An 11,352-nucleotide genomic window follows, 5' to 3' on the forward strand; every position below is an offset into this window, starting at 1 on the left:
ATACGACATTATCCAGTTTTGCGAGGCAAATCCACTGATGAAGAAAACAGCCATAGCTGAGAAGTTGGACATCAAACGGCAGACATTGAACGATATCTTGAAGAATAAGGGCAAGATATTTGGACAAGTGGAGAAGATCGCGAGGCCGGTGGTAAGTGTGAAACGCGTGAAATGTGTGTCCTTTGAAGATGTCATTGACGCGCTCATCATCTGGTTTCGGCAAATTTCGGCTCAGCCAAATATTCGGTTGGACGGTGAAATGTTGCTGCTGAAGGCACGTAAATTCGCTGCGGACCTCGGGAATGATGATGCAGAGACCTTGCCGATGCACTGGATAGACAGATTCAAAGTGAGGTGGGGAATTGGCAAGGTCAAGAAGTGCGGCGAATCAGGCAGCGTGGATTCAGGCAGCGAATCAGGCAGCGCCCTGGATGTGATGCGCCGATACTGCCTTTCGGTGGAGGATTGCCCAGACAACATCATGGAATACAATGACCGGTTTGAGTCCTTTCTCATGCACCAGATGCCCAAGAGTTTGAGGCAGTCAAACATAACGGATTACTTCGCGAAGGAGTAAAGGATCGATCGAGCTTAGTATTGAAGTCCGATCATGGTTTTATATTGGCTTGTTTTGTACATTACCGCACTCACCTACACATAGGCATTGAGAGGTAATCATCACCCCGATGACTGTGTCATGTAATTTGTCACCATACCATCACCGATGGTATACGAGTCATCTTAGAGTTGTGCATTATCTTTACTTTTGATAAACTGATTCATGAATTCCATCTTTGCTTGATCACTTTCCAACTCACCAATGAACCCCCACCTATGCCCCAAGGATTGTGTTTTCCTTTTGGTACAATAGCCGGCTCTCACACATACGTGTCCAGGCCACGCGCGACTTCATCCTTCACCCCACAGTCATCATCAATGTTCGCATACGCATAAGTCATCACATTTCTAAGTCGACACTTTTTTCTCAGTCCCGATGGTGACGACTTACGCCTCGTCTGCTGTATATATGAAAATATATCCCTTAATTGCTCATCTTGTTTCACAACAGTATATTTATATTTTTCAGTCGTGTGCTGCATGTAATCCCCAAATTCCTTTTTACTACATAATGTGGAACAATTGTCTCTCCAAAAATTGCTTATATCTATTGAATTTAACTTGAATAAAATAAAAGTATTAGCATTGTTTCTGATGGAACGACGAGGGAGTTGAAAGTACGATTGACTAAGATAAATACATTTACAAGAAGAATGTCTCCTTTACATTACTTTACAAACATTTACAAGATTTACTTTACAAAAACATTTACAAGAAGAAGAAGAAGAGTGTAGTAGCTGTCCATTACCATTTGGTTTCTCTCATTAACACAATCATCAAAGATAACGAGGTTCTTTTATGATATATCCAAATCTTGGGGAGAAGGTATATCATCCGTATTATCACTAAGAATACAAGTTATCGGTTTTGATTTCTTTTTATATCTCTGTGTATCACAAAATAGTTGCATATTATCTTCAATGTTGTAATCGTTTCGTTTATTTTGAAGTTTAAATAAACCGATTATATCTTCTTTGTGAAGATCAGCATTAAAACCTTGTGAGAGTAGTTGAAACTCAGGTTGAAAACTCGACTTTGTGAAAATTATTAAATGATCATAATCTAAAAAGTTGGGAGTAAGGGGCATCTTTAAAAGTAAGCAGGTTTTTCCACATACGATTGAACCAACTATGAGACATCTTAATGAATTTGGAAGATTTTTATGATTGTGAAATTTTATCTTATTTTCCCAAATGGGAAAAAAAATCATTCATTTATATATTTGGAAAACAGGTTATTTAATTTATTATTGGCTATTTTTTCGAAACTCTATATTTTATCCCAAGTTCGGGTTTAATTTCAAGATAATCCATTATTTTATTTATGCAATATCTTGTGTTGATATTTCCCTGAAAATGACAATCCTGAATAATATGTAAGAACAATCCTTTGAACATTTCTCTTATACCTTCAGTTTCTTCCATTGTAAGGAAAGGTTTGTAATCACCCTCATACTTTACATTCATTTCTCTAATCAATCTTGTAAAGTAATTCATTTTTGGTGTAAATCTAAAAGAATTATTTTCCTTTTTATATTTTTTATTATCATTAATTACAAGATAATCACAGAATACACATTGTTTAGAGGCTTTTGACTCTGTGTTTAATCCCCGTCTTTCACATGCAGGACAATTCTCAAATTTGTCATATGGAGAATCCAGGAATTCATGAGGCTCAAAATCTAACATATTTATCAAGTAAAACTTTACTTAAACCAAAATTCATCTTCGGTATCATCTTCGGTACTTTCACAATCATCACTATCGTTTGAACACAAATTCTCAGTAGCATAACTGTCATTTGAACACAAACTCTCGGTATCATAACTGTCATCACTCTCATAATCTTCAGTTGAAAAATGACTCGTATTTAATTCGTAGAAAAAAAAACTTTAGCATCGATATCTATATACTTGTTTTCATTAACAGATTCAACTCCAACAGTTTTTATATTAAAGGTAATTTTAAAATAATCCTTAACTACTATTGAACAAAATGTCATTTCACCTGATATATTAACATCCTTTATTTCATCAGGATTTACATATTTAGGGTTGTTGAAAAAAATACAAATTTATCCTTGCATATTGCAGATGGTCTTATCTTTTCTTTCTAAAGCTTCATCCATAAGGTTTTTATTTTTTGATACTTTTTCTTGTTTCATTGCTTTTTCTAGTTTTGAATATATAACCAGGAGAGGAGAAACTTTTGTTAGAGATACTTTAATTGATGTTCTTCCAGATATAGTACTGCAGCAGAGCAAACCAATTGTTTGACTTTTCATAAAAGCACCAAAATTGGTACATATGTTGACTAATGTATTCTGAAAAATTCTGGATATGGAGTCACTCGAGATTTTGCCTTGGTCAGCTTTGGCGGCCATTTTCCAAAATGGCCACCATTCTACTTTAACAACATAGGATATCTGTCATTGTTTTTCTCTTTGTAGGTTTACAATGATCTACAATGAGTTCAAGGCAGGCCACTTCACAGTGCAAAAGACCAAGAGGGCATTCTCAGCAATTCCTCTTGACCAAGAACATGAACAAAACAATGCCCGTGTCAAGGGTGACGGAGGTGCCGTTGGTCTGACGGACAATCCCAGTGCTCTGAGGCGCTGGATGGTCACCGGACCCGAGGTGGCCAGAGTGATCATGGAGTTTGAGGAGGCTAACATGCATCCAATGCCAATGAGGAGACACGTCACCATGAAGAAACACCGCGTGCACAGGAAGCATTTGCCAAAGATATACAATCACTTGTGGCTGTCATTGAAGAGCTGCGGATTCCCTTCGAGGAGGAGAGTCCAGATTTGCTGGTCCGAGACACCAAGGAGATTGCCAATCCTGCAGTGATTGAAACAGTTTGCACTGCCAAGCACATTGGACAAGAACAGTTTCAGGCATACTCAAAGGATTGCCTCATCGACAGAACCAAGACTATTGACGAACATATAAAGAGGAACAAACTCCCCCTCTTCGGAACAGACAGAAGACCAAAAGCACCCAAAGGAAAGGAAGCATCTGTGAAGAATGATATGGCCTTATTTGCAAGGCTCTACATAGGCTGCCAGAACCGCGATGGGAACCTGGATGAGTTCTTCCATCATGAAAATCAAGCATGCCCTCCCGCCTTATCTGATGCAGGTAAGCTACACCTGGGTAGCAAAAGCGACTTGCTGGTGTGCCTTGAAGGCGTTGCTGAAGATCAGTCTGATGCACCTGCTGTCACTTCTGTCATCCTTGACGGCGCCGTCATCGTGTAGATGTTGAAGCCTGGCACTGCCAAGATATTTGAAGAATATGCCCACCAAGTCTTCATCCCATATGTCGAGGGGCAGCTGCATCGAGCTTCACATCTCCACCTCATTTGGGATAGCTACAAAGATGGCTCCTTGAAGACGGCGACAAGGGAGAAGCGAGGAAAAGGGGTGCGATTGCGCGTGGTGAGCACCACAGCCATACCAGGAAACTGGCAGAGTTTCCTATGTGTCGACGCAAACAAGGTGGAGCTCTTCACCTTCCTGTTCGATGTGCTGGTGCAGTCCTTCCATGACGAGACAAAGGAGCTGGTAGTCACTGATGGTGAAGCAGTCATCTGCCTTCCAAGGCAGGAAGATGAAAGCTCTCTGGCTACATGTGGTCAAGAAGAGGAGGACACTCGCATCATGCTACATGTGGCCCATGCTGCAGAACATGACCACCGTCGGATTCAAGTTCGAACCGTAGACACCGACGTCGTCGTCTTGGTGGTCATGGTAGCCAAGGCACTACCATGCGTGGATGAACTCTGGATTGCCTTTGGGATGGGCAAGAACTACCGCTACATCCCTGCCCATGAAATTGCTGCCTCCCTCGATCCACAGAAGGCACGTGCCCTCCCTGTCTTCCACGCCATGACTGAATGTGACACAGTATCAGCATTCGTGGGGCATGGGAAGAAATCTGCCTGGGCCACATGAAACTCGTTTCCAGAACTGACAGATTCTCTTGTGACCCTGAACACCATGCCAGTCAACATCCAGGATGACACAATACACTTGTTTCCTGGGAAAGTCACATTTCCAACCTCACCTCAAAAGCCAGTCGCCGACTGGGAATCCTCCGTCGTGCAAAGTCCTTCCTCGGCCCTCTTGAGCTCCTGACCACTTACGAAGCTTTTTTCCGTAGCCTGATGGAGTACTGCTCTCCCCTCTGGGCTGGTGCTCCTGCCTCCCACCTTTCTCGGCTTCACGCTGTCGAAACCAGGGCATTTAAGATCATCGACATCTCCCACAATGAAGCTGAGTCTTTGGGCCTCTCACTCAATCACCACAGGTTGGTTGGTGGTCTTTCTGTCTTCTACCGACTCCTCTCCAGCCTTGCTCCCCCTGCTCTCTCTGCGATTTGTCCCCACCACATTTCCACAGGGCGCTCAAGGTCCGCCAACAACCCCCTTCTGGTAAAACTACCAAAATCACGAATCACTGCTCATCTTCACTCTTTCGTTCCTCTTTTTTCCCACCTTTGGAATAAACTTCCTCACTCTATTCTTTCCCATTCTTCCCTCCAGGCTTTCAAAACAGCTGTTCACCACCACCTCTTATCTTCCCCCATCCAAATGCTCGATCTTTTCTACCCCCGATAATCCACCCAAGCCCACTTCCTTCAATTCCCCTGCTTTCCTTCCTGAAAGTCCCTGTAATGTCCATCTTCTCTTTGCCATGTTCCCCGTCCCATCCCCATCCCTCTCCCTTCCACAGTTCACCTAATGTGTCTGTTCCCCACTGTTTTGTCCCTCCCACTCCCGCCCCTCTTGTCTCATGCCCCCTTGCTGTGAGTTGTGTGTTAGCTCTCATACGAGCCTCGACCAAGGTATACAAAAAAACAACAACAAAAAAAACACAATGCACTGCATTGAAAGGTTTGTGGTGCTCCTCTATGACCGCACCAGTCCATATACAGACGTCAATGAGGCCAGAAAGAAACTCTGCTAAGAGGAACTCCGTCCAGCACATCCCACCTACCTACGATGATTTGGAACAGCATGTGAAGAGATCAGTCTTCCAGGGTGGCTATGTCTGGGAGCAGGTCTTGGTCCCTCAACCCGTGCTTCCATCACTAACATGCTGGGGTTGGCGGCAAACAGAGGATGGGTCCAACAAACCGCTCTGGACCACACTCGTGAGGCTTCAAAAAGCTGCGTCGAGCTGGTGTCGTGCGGCTGCAAAAAAGGCTGTAGAAATCGCTGCAAATGCAAGAAGGCTAATCTGCAATGCACTGGACTGTGTACTTGTGAAGGAGAATGCCAGTAGACAGATGCAGTAGACACAGACTGAGATATCGGCCTAGCTTAGAATGTGCAAATGCAAAGTCACATTGCTTGTAAAAGTGTTGACTTCTTGATCCAGAGCCAGTACACTTGAGCTCAGCAACTCATATTGTACGAGACTGATGTATGAGTGTACCATGTGTCCTGGTAGAATGGTAGTAGACAGTAAACCGTATCCGCTTCAAAGTGAAGTGTGCAATAATTTGACTACATTTTCTGAGTTTGTCATTATCACGATTATCAGTTCCCTTTTCAAAATAGAGTAAAATATGTAATCTATAATGCAATTTTTGTTGATTCCAAACCCATTGAATGTGATGAATATCATTTGTCTCTTGTTCTCCTGGCAACAATGGGTACTTTTCAGCGAAACGTTTCAGGAGAGCAGCAATGTACAAATCAAATAATGGCTTTTTAAGCGAAAATACTGGCTCATAATATTTGAATACGCCTTTTCATGGTCAATTTACTGAATTTTACACTTTCCTTATATCTACCACCAACACAATAACAAAATAAGAGCATATAGCCAATTTCGCTAAAGTTGAATGGTGGCCATTTTGGAAAATGGTCGCCGAAGCTGTCCAAGGCACAATCTCGGGTGGCTCCATATCTAGAATTTTCCGGAATACATTATTCTACATGTGTACCAATTTTGGTGCTTTTATGCAAATTTGAACAATTGATCTGAAATATCAGACTACGCTGCAGGACTAATATACTAAAAGCCCTTCCACTGAAGGAAATTGAAGAACTCATATTATTCACCATAATTGTTTTTCTCCTATAGTTGTTATATTTATCTTTGTTCAATTTTACATCCTTCACATATTTCTCAGTATCTTTTACAAATGAAGAGATTGATTTAAACTTGTCTTTTGTGTCTTGATACATTGTATTTATTAAGTGAAAAAAGTTGGAGGATAAAATGGTTTTAAGCACAGATTAACCTATAAATTAAACGAAATTTTCATCAAGAACATTTTATTTTATGCAAAGTTTTATTATATAAATATGGTGAATACAACGATTTGTGATAGATGTGATAATGATATTCTTAAATTTTTTTTTATAATAAACACCTTCAATCGAACAAACACAAGAACAATGAAGAAAGGGAAGCTAAATTCTCCATTGAAAACACTGATGGGGAATTTAAAGGGCATATAAAAATAAGATTGTTTCGTTTTCAAGACCCTGGACCACCTTCAATCATGGAAGCTGTTGATATGGTTAAACAAAATATTGAAACTATAATTAAAAACACATTTAGTGAAATGAAAACTTTTAAGTTTTATATGGGAGTAAAATTGAAAATGGTAAGACAAGACGATGAAACTACTCCCTATACGAGGACAAACCCTCACTTTATCTTATCATTTCAAGATTTTGTAAGATATGATGTTTACAATGAACTCCAGAGACAAGAGCAAGATGTTGATCACACTGTCGTCGGTGGTGGATTTGCGATTACAAAAATAATCTTTTGAGATACACACATCTTAAAATCAGATCTTCTTCAAGCTTCTTCTCATATTGATTTTCCAAAAGAGATAAAACTTAAGAAAGCGGTTGTTAATCTTCAAAACAAAGCTAATAAATGTTTTTGATGGTCTGTTCTTGCTCACTTTCATCCTCCACAATGGAAAACTGAAAGGGTTGAACATTATAAGAAATACGAGAATACACGAAATGTTAAAGATTTAAAGTTTGCAATGTCATTGAGAGATATTCCTAAATTTGAGAAAATGAATAATCTATCTGTTAATGTGTATGGATTAACGGATACAAACAAAGTTCAGATATTAAAAATTTCAAACAATTATAAAAATGATGAAACACACATTGACCTTCTCCACTTCACTTCAAAGGAAAAATCACATTATGCTTTCATCAAAAATTTCTCAAGATTAACCAAATCACAACTATATAAGAGAAAATGTAAAACTTATCCTTGTAAGAGATGTCTCAACTCCTTTCACACAAAAGAACGATTAAATCAACATTCGGAATATTGTAGTAATCATAAATCAACCATAATCAATTTACCAAAAGCAGGTTCAAACACATCATTCAAAGATTTTAACAAATCTATAAAACATTAGTTTGTGATATATGCTGATTTTGAAAGTATCCTTGAAAATATAGATACTGTTTCTCCAAATCCAAATAAATCATACACAAATAAATATAAAAAACATGCTCCTTGTGGTTTCTGTTATTATATCAAATCAGCTGTTGGTGATGAATACAAGTTAGAACTTTATGGAGGAGAAGATGCCTCAGAGGAGTTTGTAAGACGATTGGAAAAAGACTGTATAAGACGAAGAGAAATAATGGTGAAAACCTATAAACCAATGTCATTAACAAAGGGAGAGAAAAAGGGATTTATAAAGAACAGTATGTCATATTTGTGAGGAGAAAATTGAGGGAGACGTCAAAGTTTGGGATCATTGTCATCTTACTGGTAAATATAGAGGCCCCGCTCATTCCCGTTGTGATCTTAATTACAAGCCTCCAAACTTTATTCCTGTCTTTCTTCACAACAATGCTCACTATACCACACATCTATTTATAAATGAACTTTCAAAGACATCTGGAGATATTTCTGCCATTCCTAACACAGATCAAAAATACATCTCATTCACAAAAAAAACTTGATACATCCCCCATAACCCATATCAGATTTCTTGACACATACAAGTTTATGTTAAGTCCATTATCTAACTTGGTATTCAATATTAAAAAAAACTTCCCGAATCTTAAATCACATTTCTCAAATCAAGAAGAGATTGATCTCTTATCACAAAAGGGAATATATCCGTATGACTATATGGATTCATTTGAGAAGTTTAAAGAAACACAACTTCCTTCAAGGGAAAGTTTCTATGAAAAGTTAAATAAAACTCAAATTTCCGATAGAGATTATACACAAGCTAAAAAGGTTTGGGAGAAGTTTAATATAAAGAATCTTGGAGAATATCATGATTTGTATCTTAAAACTGATGTATTGTTATTGGTTGATGTGTTTTCATCTTTTAGAACAGTCTGTCATAATATAAATTGTTATGGATTAGACCCCGTTGACTATTACACAGCCCCGGGCTTTTCTTCGAGTTCTATGTTAAAAATGACAAAACAAAATTTGGAATTAATCAGTGACATAGATATGCTTTTCATGATAGAGAAGGCTAAAAGAGGAGGAATATCTCAAGTATGTTCCAAGAGATATGCTGAAGCAAATAACAAATATCTTCCTGATTATAATAAGAATGAGGAGAGCTCTTACCTGATGTATTATGATGGTAACAATTTGTATGGGTGGGCTATGTCTCAATCTTTACCTTGTGGAAAACTTAAATGGGTTAAAGAAAAACATTATGAAAAAGTTTTACTTGACATTGTTATCTCCTCTCAAAAAGAATTGGATGAAGCTGAAGTTGGATATTATTTTGAGGTTGATTTAAAATATCCAGAAGAACTTCATAACAAACATAAAGACCTTCATTATGCCCCTGATAAAGAAAGTCCAAGAAAAGAATGGTTAAGTGATTACTAACAGTCATTTAATATAAAAGGTAAATCTCCAGAAAAACTACTTACAACATTAAATGATAAAGAAAGTTATGTTTTACATCAAAGGAACTAGTTAAGTGACAATATTTTTCTGCTGGGTTGAGAGTGAGAAAAATTCATCGAATTTTGAAATTTAAAAAGTCATTGGTTAAAGAAATATATTGATTTTAATACAAAAAGGAGAACAGAAGCAAAACATATTTTGAGAAGGACTTTTATAAATTAATGAATAATGCTGTATTTGGAAAGACTATGGAAAATGTTAGGAATCGACAAAGCATAAGACTTTCTACATCTTGGAAACAGGCTTCAAAGTTAATTAATAGACCAAGTTTTGAACGAGCAGAGGTGTTTTCAGAGAACTTTTGTGCTATTCCTTTGAAAAAAGAGAGTATTGAAATGGATAAACCTATTTATTTCGGAACATCAATTCTTGACTTGTCAAAGTCGTTAATGTATGACTATTACAATAATAATTTAAAATTAAAGTATAAGGATAATCTGTCATCGTTATATATGGATACAGATAGTATTATATTAGAAATTAAGACAAGTGATGTGTATGAGGATATGATTGATAATATTGATATATATGATACAAGTAATTATAACTCTGATAGTATGTTGTTTTCATTAAAGAATAAAAAGGTTATTGGTAAGTTTAAGGATGAGTTGGGTGGAAAGGTCCTGAGTGAATTTGTGGGTTTGAGATCAAAGACTTATGCTTTTATCTATATTGATAATTATAACATTGAAATGTGCGATAAGAAGCTAAATGGAATAAAGAAAAATATAATCAAGGAAACAATAAACTTTTAACATTATTACAACTGTTTAACCTTAAAGAAGGAAGAGTACGAAAAATGAATACAATAAGAAGTTATAAACATCAATTATATACAGAAGAGATAAATAAGAAAGCATTAGGAGCTTTTGATGATAAAAGATATATTTTAGAGAATGGAATCAAGAGTATCCCTTATGGTTATAAGTATAAGTGTTCAGGGCATCTTTTTACAGATTTATAAATGATAGAACCAAGAAATAACCTAACCAAAGAGTGTAGATGTAATCAGCCTTGGTATTTAAATGGGAAACATAAGGAATGTGAGAAATATCAAATAAGTCTTATTGAAGAAATAACCAGGGTAAAAGTAAATAAAACAAATAAGCAGATAAATTTAATTACAAATAAGTTGGAGGATGTCAAGAAAAAAAATTAATATCCTTGAATGGACTGAAAACTTTGATGGTTATCAAATGAACAATGGAAAAACAATTTATTACAATCTCAAAATGATATGTGGATCAGGAGGTGGTCAAACAAGAACATTAAGAGAAGTTTATTATTTTATTTCTGCTCAACAAAGACATATAAACCAAGAACTAAGTTCTAAAATAATATTTGTGAATGTACTCGATGGTGATGAATGTAATCGGAAAATTAATTTATTGCATAGAGTAGAACATGGACAAATATTTATTGGATCTCTCTTTGAGTGGAGTGAAAATGTAAAAGGAAATCAGTAAGTCTCAGTTTAACATGTACTCAACGGGGTAGAGATCAGTCTCCTCTTTTGACCTGATGGGCCGAGAGTCAGGGGGGGCGGGAGAGAGGGAAGGGAAAAAACTGTGGAACAGAGACATGAGATCTGTGGAAGGGAAAGGGATGGAGTGGGGAACATAGGGTAAACACGATGGATACGACAGGGACTTTGAGGAAGTGGGGTTGGGGGGGGGGGGAAACATTCTCCTATTTTGGGTTTTTTGGGCCTTGAGACAGTCTCAATTTAACATGAGCTTGGATGGGAGAGGGAGAAAATCATTCCTCCTATTTTAACCTGATGCA

The sequence above is a fragment of the Eptatretus burgeri genome, chromosome 1 (genome assembly GCF_056783735.1).
Source record: "Eptatretus burgeri isolate ZD-2024b chromosome 1, Ebu_testis_v1, whole genome shotgun sequence".
Taxonomy (NCBI): Eukaryota; Metazoa; Chordata; class Myxini; order Myxiniformes; family Myxinidae; genus Eptatretus; species Eptatretus burgeri.